Source organism: Rhipicephalus microplus, chromosome 3, assembly GCF_043290135.1.
Source record: "Rhipicephalus microplus isolate Deutch F79 chromosome 3, USDA_Rmic, whole genome shotgun sequence".
Lineage (NCBI taxonomy): Eukaryota > Metazoa > Arthropoda > Arachnida > Ixodida > Ixodidae > Rhipicephalus > Rhipicephalus microplus.
In genome coordinates this window covers 35,889,535-35,914,335 of record NC_134702.1, presented here as the reverse complement: position 1 = coordinate 35,914,335, position 24,801 = coordinate 35,889,535, and the positions used below count along the sequence as shown (strand labels likewise).

At 45.2% G+C, this 24,801-nt stretch overlaps 1 protein-coding gene across 1 annotated transcript in view; it reads left to right on the top strand.

Moving 5' to 3' along the window:
• Positions 1-24,801, top strand: part of LOC119176741 (cyclin N-terminal domain-containing protein 1) — a 296,811-nt gene that overhangs the window by 81,502 nt on the left and 190,508 nt on the right. The window lies entirely within an intron of this gene.

Sequence of the window (24,801 nt, the reverse complement as noted above, 5' to 3'; positions counted from 1 at the left end):
TATGTTTTATGGTACAAGTTTAAGAACGCAGTTTTAAGCGATATGTTTTATGGTATAAGTTTAAGAACGCAGTTTTAAGCGATATGTTTTATGGTACAAGTTTAAGAACGCAGTTTTAAGCGATACTGCATTATGGCAAGTTGCCATAATGCGGCTTACCGCGTTTACACCGTGGTTGTGGATAGAAGCACAGAAAAAAAAAATAGCCTTCTATGACTGCATGTTTGATTGTCACAATTCGGTACTCGTGGTAGGCGCGCTGTAAAAATTTTGTGTTGACACGTGTGCGCTGCGCACGCGAAATTTAAGTCAATGACTCAAGTAACAGAACGACTCAAGCTAATTCTATATTTGCCATGTTTTTTAGAGAGAATGCTGCGTGTTGCGTTTTGGACGGTAAGATTGCTTCTACCTCGTAATAGATACAGCCTTCTTGACAAAATGACGACGAAAATAAATATTTCTACATATGTGACTCTCTTTTCTTCGAGTCTCTCTCTTCGAATCTCCAATGAAAGATGATCTTTTGTTGTCTGACTGACAATGATTGACATTGACACAATCAACTGCGATGTTCAGATCAGCTCACTGAAAAACTTTCTGGGTCGTAAATGGTGGCAGTGTTTTCTTTTGTTTCTTGTATTTCAGAACCACATCTGGAGCTAATGGGTTCATCATCACCCCCCCCTCCCCCCCAAAAAAAAGAAAAACGCATTTCCCTGACATTTCATCTAGCCGTGATCGAAAACTTCACTACGGTAAAAATAAATAAGTGGCCTAGCGGAGAGAGATGGAGAGAGAGAGAGCAAGAAAAAAAAAAAACGTTAGGGGCAGTTTTGCATAGTAGCGTCAAGCGCGAAGGAAGGGCGCAGTCGGGAAGCTTTCCTTGTTTCTCTTTCTCTCTGTTTTTTGTACTTATTTTTTCTGCTTCACCTATTTATTTCTTTCTCTTTCTTTTCTACGGAAAGGATTGAGGGGCTTAGCCTCACGATTACGACATGGCAGCAGCCAGCGGCGACGCACCCATCCCCCCACCCTCTTTCACCGGCTCCGGGGGGTGGGGTGGGGGTCTTCCTTCGCTAGTCCTTAGGCTTCAATATCGTTTTTTTCTTTGTCTTAAACAGTATCGCTGCTTGAATAAAAGTTTTTAGAACAATATAGATAACAAAAAAGCATATCAAAATATGAAAATTTCCGCCAAATGAGTAATGTGCGCTATAATTGTCTCGCTCGCTACTAATCACTCACTCACTCACTCACTTCTCTCAAGAGAGCAAAGTGAGGACGTTGCGCCTCCCCCTTCGCGATCCTTTCGCAATCCTTTATTCATATCACTTAATGTTGCATAGAGACATCTCTTACTGGGACATCTCTTGGAAATCTGTGGTCGGTAAGACATTTCTATACAGCTGTCAATATTTTTACCGATCATTTGTCTTATTATAAGCATCGTTCTTCTTTTGGTGCGCGCGATTTCAGAAAAAGCGCCGGGTGCGGAGCGATGGCCACCGTTATCGATTGCGCTGCGGGAAAAAAAATAATAAGCGGTATACGGTCCCTCACACTGAGCGGCCGTTGCGCCACCGCGGCGCTCCGAATTGTTTGGGTGTCTCGGGCGCGAACGTGTTCTTCAAGGGCTCGTCGCATTTATATCCGGTTCGTGCAAAACCAGGCGTCGCATAGTATAGCAGCAGGCGACCACGTTACAGCGAAGATGGTGTGCAACATCGAGTGCACCGACGATGGCGATGTTACGCAGCAGATCACGACGCGAGAGAAGAAGTCGCAACCTCGCGAACGTCGCGCGTCGGGCGGCGACGCGAAGACGAGGCCTCGCGCGGTCTTCCACGACGGTACCCTGGTCATCGAGAACAGTTCCGAGGCGAAGATCCGCAAGCGGCGCGCCATGGTGCGGTGGGTCAAGGACGCCATTGACCTGTACTTCATGACGCCCTGCATGGCCATCTTCTTGATGGTCACCATCGGGCTCGCCGCCTACCACACGGCCAGGCGCAACTGGGTGTTCCGCTCGCAGGCCCTCTCGCCGACCGACGGCGCCCTGGTACGCCTCGAGGATATGGTGATGACGTTGATGTTCGTACTCGTGGTGCTGTTGCTGTTCTCGGCGTACATGTTCTTTTGGAGCGTCGGCGCCAAGTTCCTCACCAGGCGCGCCAAAGAGGGCAGAAAGTCGTGCTGCTGCTGTTGAGCGGGCCGGGTTCAAGGACCTACCGTTTTTTTTGCGCCGCATTCTTGGGAACATTGATTGCAGAAATGCAAAAAAGAAAAGGGGGGTGGAGAGTGTGAATAATGGGTTGCTTTGAATGCTTCTTGAAGAACCTGACCGAATGGTCTTGTACTCTTGCTGCGGTGTTGTAAAGGGACAATGACCTATGATCTGCAATTGCCGTTTGGTTCGTAGATCATCTCGTGTAACAAGCTGACAATTTGGCTTTGCCAGGGATGATGGAACTTCCGACGTTTTCTGCTTCCGTCGCAAAGGATACCTGAAGGTGGTTGAGGTATTCATGCAGTGGAATTGCGTGGCGTATGTGATTCCTGTTTATGAACATAGCCTGCTGATAAAATCAGAGGTGTAGTAGTACTCGGGGGAAAAAATCGGGAATGTCGAATGAGAAGCGTGGCTGAAGCGCAATCAGAAGTGGTTTAGTGTTTTCTCGCTTTGGACCTAATTTTGCTGCAACGTATAGGTGTTTCAAATTCTTTCGCAACCCACGTGCTCGCACAGCCTGCTGGAAGCCACAAATATCTGCTCATTAGGAACCATTCTGACATTGATTAACAATATATATCTGTATATACACATGTCGTTTCGCCTACGAGCAGTCGTAAAAAAAGAGCAGCTTTATTCGTCGCGAATTTCTCTCGCTCGAACATGCAATCGGTATCAGTGTTTTTATAATAGTGGCAATCGAAACGCTCGTGCTGGCAAGTAAATATATTAAGTAGCAGTGTCGCGATCTCTGCAGCATGCGAGTGCAGGATTCTGTTGCGCGCATTGTCGAGAGATACGTGATATGAAACGGATGGCTTTACGTTAGGCGCTGTCAAGCATTTTTAGGTCACCTTGTTTGTGAGAGTATTACACTGCAGATGCGCATTCTAAAATAGGCCGAATAAATGTTTTATACAGAAGTAGTTTGGTATTGCGGGGGAGGGGGATATAGCCAAAGTACTGCGCAAATAATCTAATTTTTTTAGAGCTTTCCTGCTGATGTATTCAATGTGGGTAGTACAGGACAGATTTTTTTGTTAGAATCACACCTGGATATTTATACTGTGACACTCTCTTAAATTGTGTACCATCCAGATAATAATAAAATGAAAACGGGCTCAGCCGATTGGTAAATGACATGACGACTGTTCTAATGCGATTGACGTTCATCTGCCATGTTTTGCATCAAGCGCTGAAAGAAATGAGCGATTGTGAAACATGGTGATAATCTTTCACAGAATTAATGGATTCGTACCATACGCAATCACCAGCATAAATTTTATCAAAAGCATACATGTCTGTATGCTTTTCATAATACCATTTAGGCCTGCTGGCACCCCCCTTGTCTCTAAGGCTTATTGATACTCACATCTCATTCCGATGTGTTGCACTGAGGATTCAGTAATCAAGGAAATCGTAACATGAATACGGCACTTTAGCTGTGATATTCACCTTCTGTCGTACATCTCACTAACGCCACTCGGAGGTTGGACTCACCCCTTCGTGGATGGCTTGGTGTCTCAAGTAGGACAACCAGGTAAACTCATCAGCCAAAGCACGTTTTAACTTGCCGACGACTGAAGTCACCAGAAGCCAGGATGTTTCAATGAAAATTGCCGTGCACTACTAACGCACTTAAACAGGACAATTAAGGGCTAATTAAGGACTTGGGTTTCCATCGTCTTCAGTTCGAATCATATCAGTGTAATTTTGACTTGAACACGCATGTCATATCGTTAGGAGGCCAGGCTAGTCGCGACATGGCGTGGTTATCTCAAGCGTATAGCGCATGCCAGTTTTCGTTCTAAAGAAAGAACGATGGGCTGTTTAAAAGAACTTGTTGTTGGGCTAGTTGGTAGAGCATTCCGAAAAGTTAATTCAAGCGCGAAAACTTGACATTATCACTCACACACGCACACACCCATGCATCAAACACACAGCGCCTTGCGTGTTTGATGCATGGGTGTGTGCGTGTGTGAGTGATAATGTCTAGTTTTCTTGCTTGAATTAACTTTTCGAAAGGGGCTGTTTAAGTCCGCGAGTAACCCGCCATAGTGGTCTATAGTCGTTATGATGTTCGCCTGCTGACCCGTAGGTCGCGTGGTCGAGTCCCCACCGCAGCGGCTGCATTCTTTTTTCTTTTCAATCAAGGTGGCAATGCGTGATGCCCGTGTATAGTTAGATTTAGGCGCACGTTTAAGAACGCTAGATGACCGGAATTTCTGAAGTCCTCCACAACGGCTTCTCTCATAATCATATATCGTGGTTTTGGGGCTCTAAGCCCCAACAAATATTATTAAATCCTCGAGTACTGTGCTCTTTATTATACACTGCTTCAAGTCTTACTACGAGGATAAAATGGAACTCTAACATCGTGCACGTATGGCACAACCGTTCGCGCGAGCGTGGCAAAGGGGGGCGGGGAGGGAGGGAGAAGGAGGTCAACTCTCGCTCTTCGAAAATTGCATGGCTCGTGCGTTTACATACAAAAAAGAAAAAAAAAACCAACTTGAACATACGTGTATACAGGCCTCTATAACTGAAGGCAGTGTGCAACTTTCGGTATACTTATCCCATCCTGCACCGGAAGAGGCGACAAACGGTACAAAAGGAAAGGAGGTATAGGGCACAAGAATGTCGTGACGCAGATAGCGCCATTCTAACATTATGCATCAAAATGCGAGCGCATAATCGCTGAATAGTTGGCGGCAGCGAACGACCAGGTAGGTATAAGCGGCCATGGCGCATAGAGAGCTATAGCAATGCTTAAAGTTGAGGACGAAAATTAGAGCTCTCGTCAGTCGCGAAAAGTGGCCTTCCTCGCGGTTAGTGTTACCGTACATAGGTGGCGGTACGGTAAGCCAAACTTCCGGTTTCCTTGGCCAAATCGGTGCTTCCGGGTTTGTCGTGGCCGCAAAAACGTATGGGAAAAAATTATCAACCCCTCGCCGTCTAATGTGCAGCCAGATTGTTCTTTTCCTTATCATAATCACTTGGATAAATCTATTCGTAACCGTTCATCCGTAAAAAAGTGAACGAAGCGTTCATCAGAAGGACCACTAGGAAATCCATAAGCGCATTTCGCGCGTGAAGGAGGCGGCCTTTATCGATCGGTGCTCCGCGAAAAAAGAAGCGGTGTTACGGTTCTTGACCCAACAGCCACAGCGTATTATGTTTGCCGCGGCGTGTGCTCCGTTGTTGTGAGCTTCGCGGTGATAGACCGAGCGAAGACGACGTCCGGACTTCACTGCGGCGTGGCCATGTCGCACGTTTACATTTCCAGGAACCGCCTGGTCGAAATCCAAGGCAAAAAGCGGGAGAGGATGCTGCGGCTGTGCGCGACGGATCCAGGCGACGTCGCCGTCTACTGCGTCGTTTCGGCCGACGACGCCGACTGCACCGCGACGGAAGAGCCGCAGGATTGTTGCGGCGTGTGGTTGACCTCGCTGCACGGGGCAATGGTTCCCGGTCTAACAGTGTTCATTCTCGTCATCATCTCGGTCGTGTCGTTCCAAATCGGAAAGTGGGGGCCTCCGGCCGAGGGGGACACCTTAATCGCACACATCGAGGAGACGATGACGACCGTTATAGCCATAGCGTGTGGCTTGGTTTTCCATGGTGCGTACAATTTCCTCTTCAAATTCTTCATCGCTGTGTTCACGTCACCTGCGTTAATCCCTCACTGAGCGAAAGCCGATGCATTATGTCAACGAAAGCTCCCTGGCTGCCACTATAATCCTCCCTGAACTGCCTGACCCGCCAAAAATGCACTGCCGATCGCCGTGACGCCCGCTTCTGAACTCCTGTGCAACAGTACACAAGGAGAAGATCCTTTTCACTCCGTTGGATACGCCGTGACTAGTGTTCGGGTTGCCGAACGCGGAGGCATCTCTGGTTGCTCGAACTGAAGCCGGATGTCTCCGAGGTTGTACCTATGCTGCTTCTCGGGGTCTCCAAGCGGCGTTCGGACCATACGAGACGCCTTCGATGACGAAACGTGTGTTTGAATTTGTTCAGTGCACTATGAATGATTGATGTCATGTCCGTCGAGGTTGTATGTGTATGCAGATACCCATTACTGGCGAAAAAGTGCCCCGGCGTGGTTGTCTGGTGGTTATGGCGCTCGAATGCTGACCCGCTCATGGTGCGGTTGAACCCCGGCGGTGGCGGCGGCTGCATTTTCGATGGAGGTGAAAATGCTCGTAGCCCGTTTGCCCACATTCAAGTGTACGGTAAAGAACCCCCTGTAGGTGGTCGAAGTTTCAGGAGCCCTTCAATTCGGCGTATCTCAGAATAATATGGTGGCTTTGGGAGGTGTAACCCCAACAGTTAATATTAATATTATTATTACTGCTTAGTGAAAAGGATTGTGGTGATGTCTCAATGTTGAAAGAAAAATGTGTTGGAGTCAGAAGTAAAAAAAAATTAAGAAAGCCGTGTGCGACAATGAGCTAGACCTGTTTTTGTTTCTCCCCATTCAATTTGTCGTCTTTTGCAAAACAAAAGTGGCTGTTACGAATTATTTCTGAATTTATAAGTGTATGTGATAACTGCTTACCGGAAGCTATTCTTATCATGTCATAAAGAAGTGAGAGTCCTTTCTTGTTCGGTTCGACCTTGGCAAGACGGCGTGACGGACTGTTTTACTGAATTGTGTTCTTGTACACGTATACTACTCTCGCGTCCATTTTAGCGTACTGTTCTTGTACACGTATACTACTCTCGCGTCCATTTTAGCGTGTCTACAGTACACACGCAATGGAATTCCGCAGCTGTAGCACAACGAAGTGGATTAGGTTGAAGGGTGCGTTTTTTGTAGCGCACCTATGAACCTGACCAAAATTTAAAGCACGTATCTGTAGCTTTTTGAAAACTAATTATATTAGTTCAACAATAAAATGAGCATGAATGAACGGGGATGCGTAAACTATTCGCCTGATACAATTAAAAATATCTAAACTACATATGTGCCGGAATATGTGTTTAAAATAAATTTAAGCTACATATACCACATCTACTGACATAAGTTCGTGCTCCCTCTGGTATGCCGTGCGTATACTAGTTCTTACGATGTTCCCTTCAATGTTTCTTTTCACTTAATTGCACAGTACCTTGGAGAACACGCCTGTTGCAGCGAAATTGTCAGGAACCCATTGTCCTTGGAATGAATAGCCAACTGAAAGACGCATTTGAGCACATGTAAATTCAGAGGAGCTGGTATTTGGAGTCGGTAAAGTGGTCATCTTTACCGCCATACCAGTGGCTGGTATAAAAGAGAGAGAGGGCTTTTTATTAAAGAGCTGAGAATTTAGCCGGCGTGTGTGTGTCGTTGACTTGCTACTCTGCGTGAGGAAGGGGATTGGGGACTGAAAGGCAAGAAGAGAGAGCGAGAAAAAAATGTTAGGAATTAAAATTGAAAGAAAAAAAAGTAAATATACAGACATTTTTTTTTTTGTCTCTTGGGCAGGGACATATGCTGACAGCATGACTTATTACGACTTTCAAAGTGCCCCTACGGTTTGTCTAGCTGACCGATATTGTCTAACAGCATGGCTAATTACGACTTTCAAAGTGCCCCTACAGTTTGTCTAGCTGGCCGATATTGTCTAAATACGTGAATAAAAGTTTCATTGCTTGCCACTGTTGCGTGAAGCTGGGGAAATGGCCCAGCACACAATCAACTGATGAAGTTCTTCAGGTTAACAGATGCATGCATTGTTTATAGAGCGCACGCTCATCGGCATACGCTCGACACTCAAACAAGATATGTTTTACAGTTTCTATTGAGCCACAGTTATTGCAGTATGCACTGCCTGCTTGACCGAAGCGATACCGTAAATTGTTTCCCTAAGCACTGTTCAGTCGAAGACGGCAGTAGAGAGTTTCCAGGTGTTGAGGGATTTGGGATGGGAGTATAGTCCTTAGATGTGGGTTTATATAGTGGAGGAAAGCAGTGGCTAGTATAGCGATATCGTAACCTGATGTGCATGTTTTGGGAAATGTGCCAGAACTCTGTCCATTGTGTGGCTAGGGCGCCGTGCGGGTGTACGAGATACTGATTTGTCTGTATACATTTGAATTTCTCGCGAATTCCATTTGTGCTTGGAATAAATGTAACGAAAGGCACGGAAGAAAAATATGCGTGTTCAGTTCGGTGGATAAGAAGTTCGGCTTTCGAGCTGGAGGTCGCAAGTTCGGCAGCAATGCCATCTTTCGGAAAAGTCTGAAGTCAAAGACCGATAACTGAACACTCATTGCAGTAACCATGTTCAGTCGCACTTACCTGATGAAATAAATCTATAGAAAAATTGTTCATACACAACTGCATCGTTTCTCTCTTGGGAAGAGAGATAGAGAGACAGATGCGCAGTGCTACGCAGGACAAAAACCAGTAATTGTGTTTTATTATATTTACAAAGGAAACCGAGAAAGAAGAGAAATAATGAACAGGTTACATTTTCGTATTCCGGTACTGTACATCGTAACCAGTGGCGTTTGTGCACGAATTTCGGCCACGGTGTTGTCTTATCACGCTTCAGGCATGTAAAAATGAAATTCGGGAGGAAATTGTTAGCAGCTTCTTTTCCTTCTGAAACCGAGACTGAAACCAACCCGTGTCAAGCTCTGTTTTCTCGCGCTGGTTTCCACGATTTCCTTCTAGTTTCTACGCAGCCACTGTGGTAGCCGAAGGGCGAGGTTCAAAGCCCCCGTAAATTTTTCAGTTTTCAAAGCCCCCGTAAATTTTTCAGTTTTGCATGCGTTTACATACAGGCAAACAGACGAATGCACATACGAACATACTTTGCACGTGAGTATCTAGAGGCGAGCATATAAGTGGATACACGAACATACATAAAATATGGAAGTATTGTATGAGGGGGGATCCCCCTAATATACGCGCACACACACACACACACACACACACACAGATTGTCATGACCTAAGGCCCTAAGTGATTTCCGGCGTCGACGTGAAGAATAACAACAGTGCACCCATATTGAACAAGTTAGAACGTCAAAAAATTTGGCTCACGAGAGAGAGAGAAAAAGAGGCGAGTGGGGGGGGGGGGGAGAAATGAAGTGGAATGGTAAGCCAAGCCAGATGCTGCGGTGTGCTACCCTGCACTGAGACGGGCAAATAGAGGTCCTAAAGAAGATAGAGACATAAAAAAAGAATGCATTTAGTAGCACTCCACAACGTCGTCGGAGATCTTGAGTCCACTAAATTGTGTAGGATGCTTTCTTCGAACAGATGTCGATTGCAGTGCGGTATGTACCAACTGGAGACCTGGAGACTTACAAAGAGGGTTCAGCTTAAATTGAGGACGACGCAGCGAGCAATGGAAAGAAAAATTGTAGGTGTAAGCTTAAGAGACAAGAAGAGAGCAGAGTGGATTAGGGGACAAACGGGGGTTAAGGATATCATAGTTGAAATAAAGAAGAGGAAATGGACATGGGCCGGGCATGTAGCGCATAGACAGGATAACCGCTGGTCATTAAGGGTAACTAACTGGATTCCCAGAGAAGGAAAGCGGGTTAGGGGGAGACAGAAGGTTAGGTGGGCAGACGAGATTAAGAAGTTTGCGGGTATAAATTGGCAGCAGCAAGCACAGGACCGGGTTAACTGGCGGAACATGGGAGAGGCCTTTGTCCTGCAGTGGACGTAGTCAGGCTTATGATGATGATGATGATGATGATGATGATGACGATGTACCAACTGCACCCGGCTACTGTAACGCTAGTGCAGTCGTACGGAACGTGTCGAATCGCTTAGTAATCGACCCAGTGTTGAGGTGGCTGTGGTATCAAGCATTCTCACGTGGAACGCATACGCGCTGGCAAATATCGAAACTGAAACCACAATTATAGCGTCCACGGCTTTCAGGTCATACGAAAAGAACGGGTGTCACTAACACAGTTGTCCGGCCTCATTTCAAGCGGGCTGTGAACCCTGTATTTTGACATTTTTACTAGGGCAGTTAGAAGCGCGCCTCCGGTGCGGCCTGCAACTCAGGCACATTTTGTAGCAGCATAACGGACTGCCCCCGTGCCAAAACGCGCTGAGTACGTCACTGACGACACTCTGGTACACCTTGTACGCCTCGAAGAAAAGCAAGCACGTAACAACGCCTATAGCGAACTTCAACGTGCACTCGAGGTTCGCGATTGTAGCGTTCTCCGACGGCGTTGTATCGTTGCCCCACGGCGTTGTGGTGTTTCCCGATGGCATCGTGGCGTTCTGCGAGGCTGTTGACAGTGCCCACTTGGGTTCCGTATTGAGCGCCATCCTTACCAGAACTGCCAGGAGAAGCATGGTGAGACCAGGAAGGACGATGCCCCAATGGATGAGCTGCAATGTTATGGCGCACCGGTCAGTTTTTCTCGCGGCCATTTCGGCGCGCACCCAAGGGGCGACAACGTCCCGATGCGGAATCCGTCGACTCTTCTTCCTTCTGCCTTTGCGGAAAAGTTCGCGGATTTTGTTCACGAACAAGGAGGAAGTCACCGGGTTAGGCTCTTCGGCGTTGCGCATCGTTTCGTTTGTCCCGCGGGAAACGCCTAAACAATGCAGCACCGCGTAGTAGTGGTAGTAAGTGGTTGTTTATAACGCAGTGGAGGGCGGCACCGCAGCGGGGTCCCTCCCCTTCCGTCCGGGACTGTCTAACGTCACTTCCGCTCCGAGGAGCGCAATCGATATAACGGCGGCCGTCGAGCTGCAGGCGCATGATGTGCTCTCTCACTGGTCGTTTTACTGAGCGTTATGCATTGAAAAGAGTATGTTTGCAACAACTATATTGAACTACTCACCGCTAAAGAGAAATAATGAGAGAGATTGCGAGCTTTACATCGACGCGGCCTCAGTCTGCCCTGTGACGTCCTCGTCGTCTAATGTTGGGAGAGTTGATTCATTCTTACGGTAAACTTACACCCGTGCCACACGGGCATAGAAAGTGAGATTCGGTAGCGAAGGCATTCAGTTCCCGAATGGCATTTTTTTTTTCAGCGGCGCTGCTACATGCCCAAAACGAATGACATTTGACTTGATGATGTCGATCGCAGCACTTTCCTCGTGAGCATTGGGTGAGTATCGATAAAAAAAATAAACAGGCGTTTACAAGCTTCATACACATCGGATAATAAATAAATGCATAAGTAAGCATATTACGCTGTCGTTAGATTTCGTTCATTACATTGTTTGACGACGTCGCAACCGACCGTGTAGCAACTTGTGAGATCCGCAGCGTAAAAAGAAAATGGCGCCTGTCTAGAGTGTACACTCTAGCCTGTCGCATTTATTTTACAGCGTCTACCAGCGGAAGATAAGTTTTTATGAACTTGTTTAAATGATTAGTGTAAATAAAATACGCGAAAAGTTTCCTTCCAGTCGAATCAAATGTCCTTTTATACAATTACTTCATCAGCTGTGCCGTCGAGAGTACGAATTTCTCAGTCGAATGAGTTCTGGCGATGACATTAGCCCGGTGACGAATGGCATTTGGGCGAGTGCCATTTCGTTCATCCGTGTGGCACCGCGTGAATACATTAAATATGAAGGCATTAGGAGGTAAATGCCATTTTCTCTGCCCATGTGGCACGGTTATTAGCACAAAAAAAACGAAGTCCTTTTCTCGTTTTCGTTTTTAAGGGCGAAGCTCCAAAAGCCGTGGGTCTGTCCATGCAAGTGTCTTTGTGATTGGTTTGTAACCACTTTGTTGTACGACTCACTCAGCAAGCGGCGCTTGTGTGAGTGACAGACAGACAAACAGACAGACAGACGCATGAATGGATAGACAGAAGCACGGACGAATGGACAGAAGAAAGGACAAACGGACGGACAGACGCGCGGACGGATGGACTCAACAACGGACGGTATCATGCACGGACAGACAGACGGACAGAAGCACGGACGGATGGATGGATGGGCGAACGGACGGACGCATGGACGGTTGGACACCCTGACGGACGGACGGATGAACGCCTCGCTGCACTTATCGTCATTCACTCCGTGGATATGCTGTGATTTTTTGCGCTAAGTCTACTGTAAGTTTTAGTAGTAGTAGTAGTAGTAGAAGTAGTAGTAGTAGTAGTAGTAGTAGTAGTAGTAGTAGTAGTAGTAGTAGTAGTAGTAGTAGTAGTAGTAGTAGTAGTAGTAGTTGTAGTTGTAGTTGTTGTTACGCACGTAACGTGGCCGAAATGGGAGTAATAGGCAAATTAAACGAAATGATGTCAGAAATGATGGCGAATATGGATGATGATGATGGTCTCACTCATTCGCGTTCTTACTGCTTCGCTGACCGACGTTTTTCGTAGAGTGCAACTGGTTGCATTTTTCGGTCTTGCCGACTGTTGGGCCACGCATGGAGCGTGACACGGAGGCTGTTAAGGACTTCTTTTAAAGACTGACAGCAGCTCCCGCCTGGTACAGTAACACTGACAGCTTTCGCTCGGCCATCTGCTTTCAGTTGGATTCTTGATTTAGAGCACTATTTTACAGGTGACGCATGATGGCCAGTTACAATGTCGTTTGCTGCTGCCGTTTGATTACCACCTAGTTATTACATGTCACCCTTTCCCAACCCAAAGAAAGATCTTGTACATGGCTGTTGTGCTATTTTTACGTTGTTCTGCTCCTGACCTGCAGCCCACGTTGGTCAGATTTCGATGGTGGTGAACTGCTGGGGGTCTAATTGCAGTGCGATGTCACAGGACGTCTAAGAATATCAGATGGCTTATATTTTTAGAGCCCTCCCTTTACTACCGCGCGCTTCATAAACGTATCGTGGCGGTGATCCGTAAAACCCAGTTCTTCTGCTTCTTTTTGTTATTATTACTAATACTATTACTTGCAGATCTTTCTCTTCATGTCGCTGTTCGGAAAGTGGTTTTAATCATGCTAACTGAAAAGAACATTACTTCATTTCACAGGGAATGCAGCGTATTACAACGAAAATTGTTGATGTGGTTTGTATAGTATATATATTTATTCTGAGGGGATGCTGGTAAGCACATCTGTCTGAGTCACTTCATCCGAGCTTGGTGGTCTCCGGATCGATTCCGCTTCGGGATAAATGCGTCGTTAGGCGGCGCTTCCAACCAGGGCTCCCTTCGTCCATTTGCAATGTTTCTGCAGTTATGCTTTGCCTGTCTATTTAAATCACTGGCTTCTGGATAACAATGGCTACAGCACAAACATGACACTGACACGCGTCCTGTGTGTGCCCCTTGTGTGCGGCGGGATGACATATAAGAAGGTTCCTTCATATAAGAAGGTTCCTTTCAAGCTACGCTACAAAAAATTAATAATCGACAAGAAAACTTACTACTATGACACCGCTGATAAGGCAGTTAAAGAAAGAACAGCACGGGCGAGCTAGCAAGAAAATAATATAACGGAGCCTTGTCTTTCCAAATCACACCCCTGCAACACACCGAAACGCGCGTGGCTACGCCCTAACGACGTCACATACTCGATTCTTTGCACCAACATTCGCAGTATAATTCCAAAGCGTGAAGAAGTATCCGCCGTCATTCAATCATGTGATTGTGATATTGTCGTTCTTAGCGAAACATGGCTTTCATCGCGTATTTCTGACGCGGAAGTTGCTCCGTACATGCCTGGATTTGCCGTTTACCGCCGTGATCGTTTGCTAAGCCGAGGTGGTGGAGTTCTTATAGGAATAAAGAATTCGATTATTCACTTTAAAATAGAACACGAGAGCCCCCTAGAGATAATGTACGTAGCATGTCGAACGCTATCAGGACTTACCATAATTGGAGCGTGCTATCGCCCCCCACAACCAGACGCCGATTTTTGCAGGCTCCTTAACGACTCTCTCGACTTATAAGCAAAAAGTATCCCCTAGCTAACCTAATAATATGCGGTGATTTTAACTACCCTACCATTGATTGGAGTGACCAATATCGCGTAACTATCGGTGAACCCGGCCAGTTCTTAAGCGTCCTAGAGGATTTTCAATTAACACAAATCATAACCCAAGCTACCAGACAGACCACAAACACCGCAAACATTCTTGACCTAATTCTAACGTCCGACCCGAGCGGTATCCAGTCAGTACATTACCTTAAGGAAATAAGTGATCATAAAGTTATCCTAGCGTTTTTTCACTCAGTATTTCAGACAGAAAAACCAGTGGCAAAACGAATAAGACTTTATGACAAGGGAAATTACGAAAAAATCACGGCTGAGCTACAAAGCTTCATCTTTTCTTTTGAAGAAGGTTTCCATGACCGCTCTGTAGATCACAACTGGAACTTGTTTTCAGAGAAAATTCAAGAATTAACTGATAAATATGTTCCAACGGTAAAAATTAAAAGCAAACAATCGGCACCGTGGTTTTCTGGCTCAATTAGCAAAGAAATATGCAGAAAGAAGCGACTGTTTAGAAAATCCAAAGCCAGAAATAGTCCGTCCGCATGGCAGGCATATCAAGGCTCAGTAAAGAAGCTAATGAAAACAATTCGTATTGCTAAGCGAAATTTTTTTGAGACAACATTGCCTAATATGCTACAAACTAATCCAAAACAATTTTGGAAAGCTATATATATATATATATATATATATATATATATATATATATTTATATATATATATATATATATATATATATATATATATATATATATATATATATATATATATATATATATATATATATATATATATATATATATATATATATATATATATAAACCCGTCTCCTGCCACTTCAATAAGATTGTATAACGATCAAAACGTAGAACTTAGTGACAGTGAGACAGCCGCAGTACTCAACGTGGCGTTCTTCTCGGTTTTCACGAAAGAAGCCAGCATGAGCACCCTCATTTCCTCGGATCTGGTCATTAATGAACAAATGCCCCCGATAATATTTACAGCTCAAGAAATAATGAACATAATCGATAAAATGAAACTATCATCTGCTACGGGACCGGACGGAATCAACTCTAAAATGCTGAAAAATTCCAAAGAACCAATTAGTGCCATGCTCGCTTTGCTATTTTCCCAATCATTAACGTCAAGCTGTATCCCCATTAAATGGAAGCTAGGTAACATTGTTCCGACCTTTAAAAGCGGCAGTAGGTCATCACCGTTGAACTATCGCCCCATTTCAATTACGTCCGTACCATCAAAAATATTGGAACATATATTTTTTTCGCACATCATTAATCACCTCGAATGCCATAACATTCTCTCCACATCGCAACATGGTTTTCGCAAGGGGCTGTCCTGCGAAACGCAGCTTGCTTCATTTACACATGATTTGCACTTAAACCTTGACAGAAACATCCAAACAGACGTAATTTTCCTAGATTTTGAAAATGCATTCGACAAGGTACCCCACCGTCGCTTAAATGTATAAACTATCACTGCTGAATCTTGACCCATTTGCACTTAATTGTATCGAAAACTTCCTCCTGGAACGAAAGCAATTTGTCGAAATAAATAGCGCACAGTCTACCACAGCACCCGTTCTGTCCGGTGTACCACAGGATACAGTACTCGGGCCGTTGCTATTCTTAATTTATGTTAATGATCTACCATCTGACATTTCTAATAACATTCGCCTATTTGCGGATGATTGTGTGTTATATTCCAAAATTACATGTAAGCAAGACCAAATTAATCTACAATCTGATCTTTTTCATATTGAAAATTGGTGTAAAACTTGGCAAATGTCCTTAAACGTACCAAAATGCAAACTAATGTCATTTTCCCGGCGCGCATGCCCATTACTTCACAATTACACCCTTAAAGGCTCTTCATTACAATCCACAAAATAGTACAAGTACTTAGGCGTCCATATCACCAACTATCTATCTTGAACAGTACACGTGTACAAAGTAATCGCCAGCGCCAGTAGATCCCTCGGGTATCTGCAGCGCACGATGAAATTTGCTCCTTCAGACTTAAAATTGTTGGCCTATAAAACTCGTATCCGTCCAAAACTAGAATATGCAGCCGCTATATGGTACCCGCACCAACGTTACCTCATCGACAACATAGAAGCCATCCAAAACCGGGCTATTAGATTTGCTTTCTCTGATTTTTCTTCATACACTAGCGTCGTCACAAATCTCAAGTCGCGTGCGTCCCTTCCTCCCCTCAACAACCGTCGGAAACTAGCAAGGCTGGCATTATTCCATAGGTTTCATTACTCATTATCACCAAACTCCTACGTCACGCCAAAATCGCATGTATACATTCGCACCAAAAACGAACATCAAGTTTCATACCCCCGCCCACGAACTAACACTTTCGCGCAATCCTTTTTTGTTCGGTCAGCCAAAGACTGGAACAATGTTCCCGCTCACGTGGTACAGACCAAAGACCTTGTCCGGTTTAATTCGCTGCTTACCGCGCCCGGAATTGTGTAATATCCTCATGTCGTTTTTATGGTTCCCGTTTTTCTGACTTTCATTGTTGTCAGTGCAGGCGAAGTAATGGAGCGTTGCCTTCTGACATCATATTGTTCTCTGTTTTTACCAAATTTATAGCTACCTAGCTCATTGCCGTTGTTTGCATTCTGACTTGTATGTTTGCACCATTCTACTGCTGTAAAGCGCGGTTATCCAAGCTGTTTAAACTCTGATTGGTCCCAATGTAAAACATGTAGCGTGTCCGGCCATGTAGTTTCTTTTATGCTTCTTCACTCATTTATTGTTGTAACGGTCTTGTATATAGTTCTGTTGGTAGCACACCTCCCTCTCACCCCTACCCTCGTTTTTTGTTCTAGTCTGTCACTTGTACCACCCCTCATGTAATGCCTCCTTCTGGGAGGCCCTTGAGGTATGAAAATAAATAAAATAATTAAATATACCAGCGGGCTTGAATGTAAGAGGGGGGGGGGGGGAGTATATATATATATAATTGACATTGACGTTGTAGTTGTGGCGTATATATGCATTTTTGCAAGAACAAATCGGTCTTCAGTCAGCGCCAGCGCTTGTCTCATCTGTTAGCCACTCGATCACCGCTACCACTATTACAATGGTCTTCTCACTTATCGCACAGGCTACACAATGACTTAGGCTACTCCCGCGTCTAATGCTTTCAACTAGCCATTCCTCCCGTGTGCCACACGACTGTAGAACGATCTGCCGAATAACATCGTCCTTCAGCATAATCACTAAACATTTTGCGAGCACCTCATCATACATTTCTCTGATCTGATGTATGTGTTCGCTGGTCCATTTTCGGACATTTTATTTGCAACCCCATTTCCTTTTTTTTTCTTTTTTTCAATTTTAATTTGTCAACAAAGTGATACTGTTTTTTTAAGTTTTCTAGTACTACGAATTATTTGACTAAAAGAACTAAATTATTTGACTAGGAATTATTTTGCTGTCTTTTCCATTGCTTGTTTTTAATGTTAATTTACATTGTTTCTACTTCTGTGTACCATCTTTATTTTTGATGTCATTGTTACTTCGTATTGGCACCTCTTACACAATGCCTCTGCTAGGCCTTTAAACGATTTGTAAATAAATAAATAAATAAATAAATAAATAAATAAATAAATAAATAAATAAATATTTGTGGCCCCTCTTTGTTTGGGATAAAGTTTATTCTTTGAAAAGGCACCAACATGGAATGATGAAGAATGGCGAGAAATATTTCTCTAAATATTGTCAGCCTTGAGGGACGAAAATATAGAGTAAAGTGATTCAAGTTGATGTTCAAGTACGTGTCTGTGTATACAAGACCAATAATGTTATTTATATCAACATAAAAAAATTAGCGAATAAAATAGCTGTGCCCAAGTTTATTTCGCTCAGATTTCACGAAGTAGTAATGTAGTGAAGACTAACGAAAAAAGTTTGAAATGTGGTACATGTTCGAGATTCTCGTACATGTTGGATTCAGAACAGTTGAGCTGAATGCGGTATTCGAAGTAGGGGTGGTTATTGCAGGCCACTTCTCTGTAGAAGGTTTCCCTTCGGACTCTATGGCTCATCGTTTTGAGTTTGTTTCTTGTTCTGTGGGTCTGACTCTTGCGATGCACAACATTGCAGCTACCGTTATTTTATTCCAACTAGTCTCTGCGCAAAGTGTAAGATAATGTTTTCGTCCGTATAGTATGCAGCTATGTGCAGAGGAATACCAGAAATGTGGATATAGCGTACGCACGCCCGAGATACGCCAGTGTCGCCCGCGTAATTATTAGTCGCCGCATCCGCGTATGCATGGTGTAGAAAATAAGTTCTCCATCACTGCCGCAAACTGGGGCATTTCAGGCAGTGCGAAGTCGTGTTTGTATGGCTAACTTAACTTCTCTGCTTGTTTTGTTAGTCTTGCGTTAGCTTTTGAGATAAGTGATAAGCAAACCGCCGACCTCAAGTGGCGCCATCTATGAGATGGTTAAAAGTTAACAAGCAGATGCGTATGATCTATGTCTCCCGAGATTCCGGATGCGTCCATCGTCTCTCGCTTAACTTACAGCATAAGTTATTTGGGTATGGTTCTCGGAAAAAGAGGTAAATTGACAAGAATATTTGCTTAAGATTGAACATTCAGGACATTAAAGCAAATATATGGAAGCATCAGTTTGGAGCTAAGGCGCTAGAGTGTTTCGGTGGCGCGACAATGTTTGTTGGCCTCGCACATGAAGCTCACACTTGGAATCCAGACATATGCTAGACGTGTGGCAGCTTGGGCTGGTTGGTATGGCATGACGATAATTATAGCGAGAGAACAAAACGACGACACAGAGACAAGGCTCATGTCTTTCGTGTCCTTGTTGTCTCTGTGTCGTCGTTTTGTTCTCGCGCTATAACTATCGACACGCTAGACATTTTGTGTATAACGGTGGGGCGGACAGACTAAAACGTTCTAATGATGATGCACGTGTGCGTAAGCATGAGCAAGTGCTAGAGCAGCTGTGATGACTTTGTTTCGTATACTTCTTGCAACCAAATTCTTTAAATGTGCGCACCGAAAAGCTCGATTGATTGATTGATACGTCGGGTTTAACGTCCCAAAACCACCGTATGATTATGAGAGACGCCGTAATGGAGAACTCCGGAAATTTTGACCACCTGGGGTTCTTTAACGCGCACCGGAAAACTCGATGGTCTTGGAGTCTATGGGTGTGCACGTCTGACTGTGTCAAGCGGTAGAAGTAAATTCCTGAGCGCTGAAGCGTCAGGCGTAAACTTGATTCTTGATAAGTGCGTTATAGTTGTGACCAGTTGTGAAATGCACAGTTGTTTTTAGGGTGTACAAGTTGGTTCATGAGCTTCGGGGCAGAATGCTGCCAAAAGACGCTGTCGTGAACACGCAGGGACACAGCGTTGCTGCAGTGCATACCCCATGAACACTATAAGGCATGTGTCCCGTGCGTTCACTGTCATGTTCATTGCGCTGTTCTGCCACACTTGTGAAATACGTACCGCAGTTATAGCAGCGTGACCTGCGCTGTCTCACTAGAACAATGTTATCTATTGATTGTAAAGACTTTATTGATGTCGGTAGTTTTACACGTCAACAGAATTCGGTAAACTGAAAAGAAAAACAATGACGAAGCGACATTATTGTCACGGAAGAAAAAAGAAAGGCAAACTTTTAAGATAAATGGAAGGTGATATATGGAGTTAACGTTGAAGAGCAAATTTTATATTAGCGCTATATACTCGCGGGAAGTACGAGGACGCTTAATTGGAAGCTTCGACGTCTGTCTACCAAAGTGACGCGCTGAAGAAACGTTTTGCTTACTGAAAAAGGAAAGACGCGCAACGTAAAGAATGATGATTTGATTTGTGGGGTTTAACGTCCCAAAACCACCATATGATTATGAGAGATGCCGTAGTGGAGGGCTCCGCAAATTTCGACCATCCGGGGTTCTTTAACGTGCACCCAAATCTGAGTACACGGGCCTACAACATTTCCGCCTCCATCGGAAATGCAGCCGCCACGGCCGGGATTCGATCCCGCGACTTGCGGGTCAGCAGCCGAGTACCATAGCCACTAGACTACCGTGGCGGGGCACGTACCGTAACGGAAGAACGTACCGTACCATAACGGAAGAACAGGACAGGGTGCCACTCGCAACTAGCTTTATTCACAGAAAAGCAACGGCATGCATAGCCGTCGCACCCATGCGCAATGCACATCGCCTCACACGCTCCTCAAAACGCTCTGGATGCAACAGATTGACATCAATATAGTGAAAAAACAAACAAACAAACAAAGAACTCGGCGCCACACAGAACAACAAATGCGTGGCTTGCGCTCAAATCTTTTTTTCGTTTTAATCTACTACACTTCCATGGTTTCGTGTGCTAGCTTATCAAATTACTATTACCGAAAGTGGGTATACTCTGGAAAAACCAGGCCCACGCTTGTAAGAGCTGCAGTGAACAAATGTGTTGAAAGTTCGAACTTTTCATAGCACGAGCTTTCCACGTGCAGTTGCTGCAATTGTCGGTGTGTTATTTTGCAGTGACTGTCGGAAACTCATGCCCCTGGTTCCACACCATGTCGCATGACAAATGCGCAAACGGCCGATGTGCGTGTGTTCAAGATAATTTGTTTGAAGTCGAGATTTCTTTTCTTTTTTTCAATTTGTCGTGTTCTTCCTAAATGAGCGCCAGGTCACGAAGAGCTGAAGCCGTTCCTTTTATTTCGTTGCTTTTATTTCACCGTCACTATTCCAGCGTATTATTGCGTGCACAACTGCGTAATACTACTCCCACGATGAAACTGCGTGAGAGCATAGAAAGCACTATAGTGCGACCAAAATTTGAGTATGCCGACATTATTTGGTGCCCTCGGCAACCATATATGATTAACGAAATTGAAATAGTCCAAAATCTAGCTTTATGATTTATTTATTCCCATTTATCGTGAGAAACTGGTGTAACAAGCATACGTAATAAGGCAAGCCTACCAAAACTTGAGCAGCGTAGGATAGTATCCAGATTAAAATTTATCTATATACCAACTTTACCAGGAAGACTTAAAGTTATCACGGAAACGCTATCTTCGGCAACCTTCGAAACTTTCACTTAGGACGAACCACGATAAAACTTTTCGGCAGCCACTTAGCCACAAATTCCCACAAGTTCGGTCTCTTTCCTGCGGCGCTATTTTTTACTGGAATGCTTTATCTGCAGCAGCAGTAAATGCTGCCTCGACGGATTCATTTATCAAACATGTCCAAAGTTCAAATGTTTTGATAAAAGTGATGTACATTGAAAACGCCTTCCTTGATTTGTGTATGATTTATGTGACTTGTATATATTGGGGAAAAAACATTTTCTTGAGTTCACTTGTCTGTCATGAATTGATATGAATTAAATATTGATAGTACTTTGCAGTTGTGTACCTATTATTTGTATAATATTTTAATTATGCCAAGTTATTTAGTGTATAACTATGCACGGTTTGATTGTAATCTTGTGTTTCACTCCTGTAGGGGCCCGAGAAGGGCCGGCTGTATCTGTAAATAAATAAACAAAAAACAACGCTCGTATTATTAGCTGCGCACCCAGCATTGTATATACGGCCTCTTCTACGTTCTGTTTTGACGCATTCACTTCTAAGCGTTTTGATCTCGATTGCCCGTACTACAGAGGCTCTTTTTCGCCCCATAGCCGCAGCTGGAACGGTTTAACAGAAAGTTCTCATTTCTTCGTTCTGTTGTTCGCGTTCGGTGAAACAGCGACACATCATCGATAATAGTCATAATTGCAGGAGGTGGGGAGGGGTTGCGCTCAAGAGAGAGAGGGTAAGAAAGGAAAGGCCGGGAGGTTAACCAGATATTGGCATCTGGTTTGCTACCCAGCGCTGGGGGCGGGGAAGTAGGGGCAAGAAAGAGGGGTTAGATAGAAAAAAAAAAACGCACGGGCACTCATAAAAAAAAAACGAAAACACACACAGGAAGGGTGTCCCAGCTACAACCGTTCAGTAAGGCTGGTCGATCGCAAAAAGTGCAATAGCGCTTTCAGGGCCCTCTTCTGTGAAGTGGAATCCTGACGATACTGCAGAATTCCCTGCTCCGACAGAGGTTCATCATCTAATTTGTTGAGTTCCTTGCGAAGGCATAGTCGTTGTTTAGTATACGCTAGACAGTCACAAAGAATATGTTTGATTGTTTCCTCTTTGCCACAGTGGCCACAGGCTGCGGTGTCGACCATCCCAATGCGGAAAGCGTAGGCGTTGGTAAACGCAACGCCCAACCACAGCCTACATAACAGGGTCTGGTCTGCTCGGCAAAGCCTCGACGGGACTTGAAGACTTAGCGTAGGGTCAAGCGAGTACAGTCGGGCATGCTTGAAGTGTGGCTGATTCCATTGTGATGTGGTTTGCTGGCGAGCAAGCCTGCGGAGCTGTCGTGCCGCATCTGTCCTAGAAAGTGGTAGTCGCAGTTTATGATCTTCTGTGTGGGCTGAGCGGGCAGCTTAATCGGCCTGTTCATTGCCGATGATTCCGCAGTGACTGGGCAACCACTGAAATGTTATTTGGTGCCTTTTCTCAAAATATCATCGATAACACATCATCGATAATAGTCATAATTGCGGGGGGGAGGGGGTTGCGCTCAAAATATATGATTTGATTATGAGGTGAGCGGAGGGCTCTAGCTGTGGGAATAACGACCACTTGGGGATCTCTAACGTGATCCTAAATCTAAGTTATACGAGCACCTATAGTATTTCGCCTCCACCTTTCGAAATGGGGCCGCTGCAACCAGGATTCGACCCCAGGGCCTTCGGGTCAGCAATCGAGCACCATATACCCACATGTCCTCCATGACGAGCTGACAAAGTTATCCGTCAGAAGGGAAAAAGAACCGTACCTCTTCAGTAGGATATTGTCGACCGCGCGCCCGGGTCGATCAGTTTCATCGGGGCATTCACCTTTACAGCATGTTGTTCATCACTATAGCGACTATAGAGATCGACCAAGAGACAAGGCTAAGACGAGCATGTTAGGGCGAGTCAGTGTACCATGGGGAGCGCTTAGCGCGACCCAGAATTTGTTTTTTTTTTGCTCTGGGTTGCAATGAACACTCAAAACAAGACTCTGCTTGTCACATAACGCTTCTCTCCCCAGCTTTCTTATTCACGCACTTTTATGTGCTCTTCATGCGCATGAAAGGGGTTTCCGAAAGCGGGTGCGTTCTCGTTGTGTATTTTGTACTGCTGCTCGCCTTTGAAGTGAGCGTCACGTATCGATCATACCAGATCACACACTCAACCGTGAACGCACTCGTCAAGTGAAGACAGCAATATCAGAAAATAATAACAACGAATCTAATAAGTTTGGAGGGGGCATGGAAGTAGATAATGTTGATTAGGCCAATCGGCAACATCGTGCTCTGCGGAAACGCTTCGTTCCGGCGAAATCATCCCGAGATACAGCGTTTCCGGAGCGGTCACCCAACTCGATGAAATAACGCATCCCTCATACAGGTGGCGCTGGTAATTTGGGCACCGCGAATTGAGCATCGTCATTGCCGCCACCATTATAAAAAGGGACTAAACTGACGCAACGTGAGGCGCCTGCCGCATTGGATTTGACACGGGAAGTGCCAGTTCTGACAGTACGCAGTTCTTGCCGTCAAGCTTACGCATTGTTCGTCTATATATACCGACCGACAGCCATTCCCACTGCTTCGACATGGCACATACAAATGGCACAGGGACCAAGCCAATGCTGGAGCAATCGCAGCTACCTACAGTACCCGAGGGCATCAACGAGCCGCCATGGACGCCCACGTGGACGACAGGTCTTGGCTGCTACTCCTGCATCGTCCTGTTGATTGCCCTTGCTGCGCTGGCCGATGCCTTGATCTCGAAACACTACTCCGCCGGTTGGGGCTGGGTTTTCTTCGAGGTGTCGCTGTTTGTTGTGCCCGCCGGTGCGTTCTTGTACCAGTCATACCTGTGCTTGATGGTCATTGCGTCTGGTTTGAAACGTTAGCTGAGCTTCTTCTTACGGTGTGCTGTAGAAATCGTGACCCCCCCCCCCCCCAGATGCTTCGGCCATGGCACGAAAAAGTTCAAGACGACCGCAAGAGACGCGGGAAGATGCTTGTATGCCACGTCGTGCCTTATCCGTGAAGAAGTGCTGTATCATGGTAAATAAAGTGTTTGTCTGAGGCCTGCTTTTGTGTGCGCACTGTGTTTGTGACAGCGGCATGCTTGTCCGACGCGTCGTATCTATATATAGGTTGGCTGTCCCTTTTCCGGGTCCGAACAGCTCCTTCAGTGGAGATTGCTGAAGTCGATACTGGTGTCCTTCGGCCTCCAAAGTCGTCCGTCGCGCGCCAGTGGGAATTCACGGAGGCCTGCCCTCGTGCCATAATATTTGAGGCAAACACCTGCAAGTTTGTGACATCATATGTTGCTTGGTCCGGAGACCAGAAATAATGGCACTTGCCACGTCGGCGTGCCTGGGTACACTACCTGTATACCCTTAGAAAGCCTACTGCAAGCTTTTACATTGGCCTCCATGCTGGCATGTATACCTGCAGTGGTGGGTGCAAAAGCTGTGGGTCCAATCGCTGCCGCGTAGGTCGCATTTATAAGAAGGTGAAATAATTATGA